Source organism: Gobio gobio (genome assembly GCF_949357685.1).
Source record: "Gobio gobio genome assembly, chromosome: 14".
In the NCBI taxonomy this organism is placed as follows: Eukaryota; Metazoa; Chordata; class Actinopteri; order Cypriniformes; family Gobionidae; genus Gobio; species Gobio gobio.
Genome location: NC_137107.1, coordinates 52,043,085 through 52,054,481, shown reverse-complemented (window position 1 = coordinate 52,054,481; position 11,397 = coordinate 52,043,085). Strand labels below are relative to the sequence as shown.

The 11,397-nt window shown below is 36.4% G+C and overlaps 1 long non-coding RNA gene across 1 annotated transcript; it reads right to left on the bottom strand.

The window, feature by feature from the left end:
* Positions 1 to 2,753: 2,753 nt before the first annotated feature.
* On the bottom strand, positions 2,754 to 3,688 carry LOC307137179. Its single transcript, XR_013817878.1, has 3 exons — positions 3,637 to 3,688; positions 3,267 to 3,364; positions 2,754 to 2,834 (listed from the first exon to the last, which is right to left on the bottom strand). It is a non-coding gene; the product is annotated as an uncharacterized lncRNA (long non-coding RNA).
* Between the last annotated feature and the right edge of the window lie 7,709 nt (positions 3,689 to 11,397).

Sequence of the window (11,397 nt, the reverse complement as noted above, 5' to 3'; positions counted from 1 at the left end):
TTGATTAAAGGTTCCGTTATAAGATAATATTGTCTGCACAACAAGCTAATCATATTCTTAGACTCATGAATATTTATACCATTTGAATTAATTATTCCCCGAAACTCAATGTTGTTACACATCTCAAATTAATACTGGAAAAAAACCTTTCAAGTGCTCATATTTTCTATCCGCAAGTTTCCGGGGGGCGCTACTGTAAAAAAGAACGTGGGTACAACTTCCGGTGAGGCAATCTGTTTGTGTGCTCATTTCACTTCGTTGACAAGGAACCAACACAGGATAACCCGTACCCAACGCTTACGTTACGAGAAGCCAGTGGAGAAGAGACGCCGACCCAGGACTCGACATGTCACAACAAGAGCAGGTAAGTTAACATTATTTTGATGTCACGTAGCTTCCTGTTTTTGTTTATACAGAGTTTTTAATACCTTAACTACTTGAATTGCTTATTAATATAAGATAAACTGTCTGTATGGTGGTAGACGGTTGGCCTGATATTTTTACCTTGCATAAACTTTTATCGTAACGAGCTTGGAGGGCACAATTGTACACAGTGACTGGTGCTAATTTCATTCTCGCTTTTAGTTAACATTTAACGTTACAGAATATCTATTTGGAGAATATTAAATGCAGTCTATGTGTCTAGATTTTAGCTCATTGTTTCTGCCTTAATTAATACATTGTTTAAAATAATAATTTATTACCTAACTGCGTACATTTCTGAAATTTATACTTTGGACACTCACCTCTGATAACAGATCACTCTAAATTGTAATGTAGACGCATGTATTTTCTGTAAAGTTGCTTTGAAACTATATGTATTGTGAAAAGCGCTATACAAATAAATGTGAATTGAATTAGTTTTTTTTCTGTCACTAAATAAATGGTAATTGAAAGACAAACCACGGACCGCCACTGCTAAATATGTACTTAATGTTTTCCCTACAGATGAGCCTGATCTGACGGAGGCTTCTTGAGAGCCAGATCCTACTTCACAGACCTTCCATGATGCCCAAACACAGTGGTCAGACCCAGCAATGGAGGACCACACCTACTCAAAAGGCACCATCACATTATGTATGACAACTGCACCATCCTCTGCCTGTTGCAGATGTTGTTTTGAAAGATGATGCAGACTGTCTGTTGTACACAGGGATTCCACTACTTGAATTCAAAACCCTTGTGTCTTGCTTGCAACGTTTTGCCCCCACATTATCAGCATCTACAATCGATATATCTATGACCATGCTCGTATTTTGACCTCACTTAGTGGAAGTTATGGCGGAGCTCAGAGATGATCACGTTCGTCTAATAAGAGGTAAAATGATAGCATAAATACTGCTCGGTTTCTCGCAGAAACTGATTGTTTCGCTAGATAAGACCCTTATTCATCGTCTGGAATCGTCTGAAATAACGTATATGGGTCGCTCACTTCCTGTTCTGTGGACGCGGTTCTGGAAATGTGGTTCTGAAACTGGCTGCTGCTGGATACTATAGGTTGTTTGCAATCACGTGGTTCTGATGACGTGCAAAATTCAGATGAAGGGCAGGAAGTGAAAAACAGAATGGACGAGATGGAGGAAAGTCCGTATTGGGCTGGTTTAGAAAATCACAACATATGTTGAACGTGATCCTTATGTTATGAAGAGGACCAGATTTTCTACTTGCCTGCCATCTAGACGGCTGATATAGAGAATGTGAAGCTGCTGCCACGCCGTGTTGAGTTCTGGGCTGGTTTGTTTATATCGCGCTGCCTTTCTGCAAGTGAGTTTAGGTTATTTTGATTTTCTGTCGACTCGTAATTGTGAAATTGTAGGTCATTCATGCTGCATCGACTATTTCCATATGAACTCACACCATCGTTCAGGTGGAAAACAGCGTGAGGAGGTGACAGTAAGATGCTGAATAGCAAATCTAGTAATAATGTCACTGATTAAACCCACTGCCAGTCACTCAATAAAAAATCCCATTGCTTTTGAAAGGTCTGTATTTTATTTGGTTTAATTAACATTACATTTGCGAGTATGATTCTCACTCGGCTTGTGAATTAACAAAACTTGCCACAGCCACTTCAAAACTGTTCAGAAGCTTCCATAGATGCCCAGCAAACAATTTGACGTTGTGACGACGTCACGTGCTGGTCGTTTTTAGTCACGCTTACGTTAGCATATGACGTCACCACAACCGTCAAAGTGAAACACCAAAAGAGGTCGCTACGACGTCGCCAACCGACGTCGTGATAACGTCCCCAGTACGTTGAGGTAACGTTATTTAATTTTGGTCGTCGATTCGTCTTTTGGATGACGTTGCTGTAACGTGGCCAGTACGTTGCTGTGACGTGGCCAGTACGTTGCTTCAACGTATCGTTGGTTGCTGATTGGTCATTTGATGACTTTTGACAGTTTTTCATATATTCATTCTGCAGTGGATTTATTGACAGTTGTTCATTCAGTTAATTTACCTGCTACTGTCACAGCAACATCTATAATTGTGGTTCTTGTTCAGAACATCAGAATTTAAGTTTGTTTCAACTAGTACTGTTCAAATCTTGACATTTTACTCAAACAATTGGTAAAAACATGTTTAAACATTCACTAATGTTTGTAACATTGTAGAATAATTGAAAGAACTGAAAAGTGTTTTTGCAGATTTTATTTAACAATTTAACAGACACTTTAATAAATGGGTGATAACATTAACACAACTATATACATTAAAGCAAAAATTGAAAAAAATATAATTTAAAAAAGGTCTTAATCTTCTGAATCTCAATCTGTGTCACTGAATTCCTGGTTGATCTCTTGTGGGACCGCCACCTCTGGGATTGACAGCACCTAGACAAACAATTTAAATAAATTCAGTGAACAGACCTTCAAGTTTTAATGTCAAACAAGTAAGTAAGTGTTAACCATTTTAAGTAACTAGGGATTGGCTGATACCAGACTTTCTCTTTCATGGTATGAAATGCGATGTAGCCTATGTATATTTTGTTCAAAAACATGATCTTAACTGAATATTTTATGATAAAGTCATTATAATAGGATATATCCATCGTCAAAGAAATTCACTTCAGACATTCTCATTTGGCCAAAAAATCTATATAAAAAAAAAAAACTTGTATTGGTACACTGTACGTGTCGGCAAGTACAAAAAATGAAATACTACTGCTACTCATTCCATAAAGTGGTATTGGCCCATCCCTACAAGTAATAGTCGATTGCCAGAGTCTTTTAAGTGAAATGCTCACAAGAAGTGTATTTTTGTACCTGTAGTTTACTGTGGGCTGGTGCATGTTTTAAAACATTTGTGATGAGTCCCTCCACAGCTTTGTCCTGTAGTCCAGACCGACTCAGCATGATAGCCCCTGATGTGTAGAATAAAAAAAATAGAAATGTTTTGTAAATTTCTCGTGTAATTACAATGTTTTGGAAAACAAGTGGTGTTCTCATTTGAAATATAAATTAAATGACGCAGAAGGGCATTTAATATTGATATTGTCTTATAGATTTGAAATCTATATTTTGAAACATGAACCAATTGTAAAGCAGAAACTGTTTAGACAAGCATACATGCATTTTTTGTGCTGTGGAACATCCACACAATTATTACCAAAAGTAACACTTATATTAAACTCACGTTTGATAACCTGGTACACTGCTGTATGCAGCAAGGTTTTTTTCCCCTTCTTCCCATGAAGGCTGTAGTTCTTCCAGACACTGCTAGAAGCTACAGCCCTCATGATACGCCTTGTAGCTTCTCCCGGGTTGGCTCCACCAATCAGACTGAGATGGTGTGTCTACACAGAGGTATTACAGAAAATTAAAAATCAGTAATGCGGTAAATATTAAGCTCTACATAAAACATAGTTGTATGTTTAAACAATTACCCACCAATCTCTTCTTGTAGTCCGGAAGCTCTTTCAGTTTTGCCTCCAAGACAGCAAGTTCTTCCAAAGACTGGGCCACATCGATTTCTATTGGGGTCTCCCGACCCGGGCTGGCTCCTCCAATCTGGTTTAACCGGAGGATCTCCTGGATGCTTTTTGCCATCACATCCTGGCGGGTCAACATTGCCTTAAGTGTCTCTGATTCAGAAACACAAAATGTTTCAAAGACATTAAAATGAAGGTCAGAAATGTATAAAGTGCAAAGATAACACATTGCAGTTATTACATGACTGAAATTTACCCACAATAAAAATTAACATACCTTGCATTACTGTTACCGTTTCGGTTAAGGCGTTGATAGAGTCTGACACACGTGAGGAGCAGCTGGCAGTTTCTGTGTGCACATATGCAATACAAAATGCAAGCATGTTATAAAACAAGAACTACCAAAGTTCAAATCACCAGGCTACATTTCTTGTGTGTCACCAGGTTGATAACTGTAACACTTTACAAATAAACAAGATTTTCAAAGTCACTAAACCAACAATAAAAATATAATCATACCATCAGACATCTCAGGCTGAATAGGACTAACTGGATTAAGATCTGTGTAAAAAAAAAAAAAAGTCGTCAACATAAGGTATATTTTAATTTAGATCCGCACAACTAGACAAAGCTTATGCAACAATTGTTAACTTACTGTTCATAGTGTTTGTCTGCGGAAAGATGCAGATGGGAGGTGGAGGGAGTGTTGGTCCTGCAGAAGATTTCCGTGTAAGAGCTCTGGTGGTCCATGGGACAAATCTAGATACATATTTCCAAGATACTTTGGTTAATCATTAATTTACGGGACTTTTGTGATTTCCAAAAATGTCTTGCTAGCGATTTTCTTATAGAGGACAGTCTTGTGAAGCATGGCATGCTTGAGAAATATTGAACAATTATTTAATATCATACCTCTGGATTTCTTATTACTATGGAGGACCTGTTCCGCAGAGTCTTCATCTAAAAAGCATACAATAAACTCCAGTCAACAAACCAGTCAGGGATACAGCATGTAATAATAAATAAATAAACTGTAAATACCCTCATCGCTGCTGTAAGCAAATTTTGCTGGCCTTTTTGATGTCCTTTTTGAGAGCACCGCCCCATCCTCTGCACTTTCCACGTTTGACATCGTTTCAGCCTTTCTCAACCACCGAAGTGCCTGGTTAAAGTCAGCTACAAAGAAATGTGAACATTAGGGAAAGTACAAACAATATAGGATTAGTTGAAACATTTCACAAGTATTCTACATGATGCAATGTATTTTGCTTTCTTAGCAGCTTAAAAAAAAAAAACTTGTAAGTGTACAAACAATTTAATAAGAAGATACTTAATAAAGACAGTACATTACACGTATACCGACAGCAGCCATCTTGAAAAACAGTCTCGACAAGTCGAGCGACTTGTGGAGAGTGCGTCTGGTAGCTCGCCAGGACTGTAAATAGATTCTCCGACTTGGCTTCATCCTAAAATACAATCAAATTTTATGACGCCAGTTTAGCCAGAGAACCTAAAACTCCATGTAACAACAACGCCCTAACATTGTGAAAAAGTATGGTTTGTGAATAAAATAAGCAAAAGCAATTATCCACTTGAGACCAGACCATGTGTTGTGTAAGGACATGGTAGCCATTTGATATGTTTCTGAAAAGGTGTAAGTTAGGGGATTGGCAAGTTCTAAAAACAGAATAGAGGGTTTTCACCAACGTCACGTTGTGGACGGTAACCCGGATGCGCGGCCATTATGGAGGCACTCGGAGTAAACAACTGAACGGATTACAATGAAACGAGGGGTTGAAGGCAGTGATTAGCCAGTCGTTAGTGACTATAATAAATACAAAGAAAATCATATTTATGAGCCATAACCAGGACAAAGAGAGTGTAAATGTGTTCAGGGGAGACTGAGACTGAATGGGGCTCGTTTACACCACAAAACAATAGAGGCAATAGACTGAATGGATGTTTAGATGACAGCCAACGATACAATTCGATTCGATATAATTCGATACACTTACATAATTTTATGAAAGATTTAAAGGGGACGTAGGGGTGGGTGATATGGCAAAACAACAGTAGGCCCACTCGGACATGTTCTTTTTGAGTTCTAAATGTGACGCAACACTATACTCACCAATGAAACCTAACTAGTTAAAAAGCCATTTTAAACTACATTTGAAACAGAGATCTTGGTTATAATGTAAAATTCTGAAAATACTTTAGAGAACGCGGGTTGTTACACCTACCTGTGTTTCGTCGTGAAGGAATGGTGTTATTTCTTCTTTCTTCGATTCTAGATAAGTTAAACTACTGCTGTAACGTTAGGTAACTCTAAAAACTGAAAAGATAAGAAAGTGTGTAAAATAAACAACTAAGACGGTCAAAGATACGACAGTTACACCCACGCACGTTCGTGACCAGCAGCGGAAGCTCTTCTTTTGTGCTTATGGGGAGCAAGCGTTTGAGAGTTCATACTGCCCCTACTGTACCGAAGTGAAAATGTTGAATTCATGACTGGAATCTACAGGCTGTAACATTTTTAAATAATAGATACATTTTTTATTATTATAATTATTATATGTATAGATATAAATGTATTTTATATATATATATATATATATATATATATATATATATATATATATATATATATATATAAAATTATAGTTTAACTTTTTGAATGAAATTACTGATATAAATCAACTTTTTGATGATATTCGAATTATATGACCAACACCTGTACATATAAAACATCTGAAAGCAAATTCTTTTATCTGCTAAAGTCAAGAAATGACGTGGCTAAGACGTGGTGAGGAGGTCAAAATAATTGGTCATCAGCTGGTCTTTAGACAACGTTGTGGGGAGGTAAGGAAGCGACCAAGCGCTGCAGTCGAGATCGCAACTTCTGTTCTTCGTTGCCACAACGTCGTGGTATAGTCTTTTGGTGACGTGACGAACCCACGACCAATACTGACGTCACTTTTGGTCGCCGTTACGTCACGTGTTTGCTGGGTGTGATTTTGGTTGTAATTTGTTTAAATAAATATTTACAAAAGAATATAGTTTTTGTGTCTGTCCGCTGAATGTGATCCTCTCAGATTATCCTGCGCGGCCATATGGGAAAGTGAATCAAATTAATTTTCACGGTAACATTAACCAGATCAACATTGTGAACCAAATTCTTCAAAACGTCAGTGAAAACATCAAATGAACATGCAATAAAATAAAATATTTTCTTCCCTGCAAACGATACTAAGAAGAATGTGAATATTTAACCAAGTCAAAAACAAAGGTAAGCCGATATCCGTATTAAGTCCAGTCTCAGCAAATGCAAAACGCCATTAAAGGCAGCACCTTTTAAAGTAAAAAAAAAGTGATAAAAGTTACGTAAACAGTAAAAGCTCTTTGTGGTTTCTCGGTTTGATCCATTCGAGCAACAATAAACCACACAAAACATAGGCGTTTGTGTTAGTGTGTTAGTGATTTTGAGTTTGTGTTAGTGATTCCTATATAGAAAATCGCTCCCCGCTACAGCAGTGACGTCACGCGCAAACAACCTATTGAGGTTTTTGGACGCGTGATTTGATTCTGGAACCGGGCCTGTTTAAGAATATGCGGCCCCTTTAAGAAAAATGACGCGCACTGAGCATGCGCAGAAGAGAGAAGCGCGAGAGACGAGCTGAGATCAGTTGAAGCTAAAAGAGACGCTGTTAACGATCGTGAATGAAGGACAAAAGTGGAATATTTTCTCCGGATGCCTTATATTTCCAGTCTGCAGGTGAGAGATGTTTCTCAGATTACAGAGTTTAACATTAATCAGCTCCAGAGTTTACATGTTTAAGGACCAATGTAATGAAATGCGTTGTGTGTCCTGGTTTATTATGAGTGTAATAATATGTTGGCAGAGAGTTTTTCACAGACTCTGACTCTATTACACCAATAAAATGTGCTTAATGTGCCACTTTACAGAAGATCTCAGACATCAGCATAATGAATGAGGGGAAAACAGGGAACTTTAGGAGACAAAGAGGCTTTTCAGCAGCTCAGATAAACATGATGGTCCTGTTGTTTCTCTCAGACTTTGGACAGGAGTTCAACAAACCTTGTTTTAATGCAATTAATATCTAACTTGTATCAAAATACTCCATATTCCTGACAGAAAACGTGTTCACTTCATTTAAATGTAATTAAAGGGTCATTCCATGTCAAATCAACAATTTTACCCATTGAAAAAAAAAGAAGAATAGAAGGATATCAAGATATCTTTAATATTTTTAGAATAACAGGCATACAAACTTTGGAAAAATAATATTTATGGCTCTCAGGTATATTATATGCAATTGTGTTTATAGAAAAAACGAGATCCATTTCTAGTTTCAACATTATTTGTTGTTCAGATATTCCTCTGTAAAAGACAAAAGTATCAGCTGTGTGTAAAGTGACCCACGTTTGGTTTTTGGCCACTGAAAATGTGAACAATTGACCAATTTACTCATGAAACCACATTAAGATCTCCAGATTTTACTAATAGTCCTACCAATCTCTGTTTAAAACTAAAATAAAGCTGCCATCTTTTTTAAAGTCGTTTTTACCCTCCTGTAATTTGGCTCTGAATCTCAGGTGAAAATTGTCATATTGACCCCCCTCTAAAGAATTGTAGATTACTCAGTAAATATACATCCATGACATTTAATATTTTGGCTTTCATTAATATTTATGTTTTTCTTTCTTCATAAAAAAATATTAACAAAATAAAAATGAAGCCAGGTCTGGTCAACTCAGTATAAATTCAGTAACTTGTCTTTGATTTTTCCAGATCTGGTTCTGTGGGCGTCAGTATCTTGATTCTTCATTATTGACTGCTTTAGTAACTGTGAAATAATGACCAGTATATGGATTATAAATTATAGAGAAAAGCATCTAAATGATCGTTTTAATCGTAGTGAATGACAGAACTGACCTTTGCACATTAAAGATACTTTAACACTTTACAATAAGGTCTCATTTGTTAACATAAGTTAATGTATTAACTAACAATCAACAATACATTTGTTTTAATATTTTTTTCAATCTTTGTTAATGTTAGTTAATATAAATCCAGCTGTTCATTGTTGGTTCACGTTACTTGTAACAAATGTTAACAAATACAACTTTTGTAAATGTTGAAATTAACAATAAGTAAGATTTAGAGATGCACCGATGTATGATTTTTGATCGATTTACAACCATCGGCATATCGGCTATAGGATGAATGGTTTATTAATGAACTGCGGGAAGGCACTGAGCTGTATAATGTCTGCTGCATAATCCAAGATCATAATGTAATATTCCTGCTGCGCTGCTGTCTGCGTTTTAAAGTTAAAGGGTTAGTTCACCCAAAAATGAAAATTCTGTCATTAATTACTTACCCTCATGTCGTTGGACACCCGTAAGACCTCCGTTCATCTTCGGAACAGAAATTAAGATATTTTAGTGTGGCTCTGAAAGGCCTCCATTGACACAATGCACGGTTCAGTATCAAGACCCTTAAAAGACACTAAAGACTAAAGTTACAAAGTCCATCTCACTACAGTGGTTCTAAAATAACTTTATGAATCGGCGACAATAGTTTTTGTGCGCAAAAAAACCCTAAATAACGACTTATATAGTGATGACGATTTCAAAACACGGCCTCATGAAGCTTCGAAGCGTTATGAATCAGTGAGTCGATTCAGCAGTTTGAATCGCCAAATATCAGCAGTTTATATTTGCTTATTATTTATTAAATCCAGGTAATTGGTTGATAAAACATTGATTAAAATATAAGATACAATTTATATAAAACGAAATTCAGTTTAAAGAAACAACACAACAAAACTTAATGAAACAACACAACAAAACTTAATGAAGCAGTCAAAGTTATTTCTAACCCCCATGACATATTCTGACATATTGCGCATCTTTGTCCTGTTCACTTTTCTTAATCAACGTAAATTAAATAAAAAAATTACATTATAATATTTAAACATATGAAACGAAATATGTGTTTGATGGCTACAACAAATATAGTAGGCTACAGTACAGAGAAATGTAATGTCGGAGCGCACATGGTTTTACCGGTGAGCGATTCATGAGTGGAGCTCCACTTCGCTCACATGTTCTGGTTGGGTAGGCAGGTTTTTTGTATTCATTTTTAATTTTTCTATTTCCTGTCGCTGTGCATGCTCTTTTACTGTAGGTTATATGGCAGTGTAAACAGCTAAATAACCCTTTTATTTAAAGGTTTAATGTAGGCCATAGTAGTCCATAGCATTACGATTGCAAGAATGTTGGACTCGCACTGTATAAATCCGGCCAGACTGATTTGCTGAAATCAAAATGCGAACAGTGAAGGAGATTTGCCAGCACCGGCATAGGATTCTGCTGGGTCTTAAAGCCTTCCGCGAACGGCTATGTTCGCAAATCAAACAGTGATTTTTCTCAAAGGAATGATTATTTCTCAGTTTAGATCGTATGCCTGAATATACGGGACAAACTTCGTTTCGTATGGCTTTCATATGGAATGCTTCATTGATGCCTTGAATACGGGACTATTCCGGTTGGCAGACGGAATCTAGTCATAAAAATGGAATTTACTGCATAACGCATAACATGAATTAATTTACCTCACACACACACACAAACTCAAAGGTCTTCACGGCAACCCGTCAAAATAAAAGTTCAGTTTAACAAAGTAATTGTGACTGAATTATATAAATGTTGTACAGTAGGGATGGGCGATATGGCCTAAAATCCATATTGCGATATACATTGCAGCCTCTTGCGATAACGATATATATTGCGATATAAATATTATAATAGAACCATTTCAGAACGGGTTAGACCCTAAGGAAAGCCACACTGCTAAATGTGTTTGTTTGTTTTTTAAGATAGAAACGTTGTATGTAGTTTTGAGAACATTTATTGTGCAAAACTGTAATTTTAACATATTGTTACAGATAAATAAAATTCAAGTACACTAGCTGCAGAGACTTAAAAAAAAAAAAAAAAAAGCAGAACGTTTTAAAAACGTCCTGTACGCGCTTATCCATATAATGGCAGTGAATAGCGACCAGGCTGAAACTTTACAAAAATTATACAAAAATTATACAAAAATTATACAAAAGTATCACGCAATGCTACAGGGAGACGCGTGCCAGATCTGTACCAATTTCGGTACCACAATTATTTTTTATTTAAGTATTTAAAAAAATTAAATGCAATTCAATAAGTTTATTATTTATTATGATAATCATTACAAGTAAATAATAATAGTAAAAAAAGGCAGGTCCCAGGCACTCAGTCAAACGTAAAAGAGGAGAAGGAATAAATTAAAAGCCTTTATTAAGTATGGCTTAAGTCATATTAAAAACTACAAGAGCCAACATGTTTCGACCAAAACAGATGGTCTTCTTCAGGGCAAAGCAGCACACAAGATGAGAATGACACAA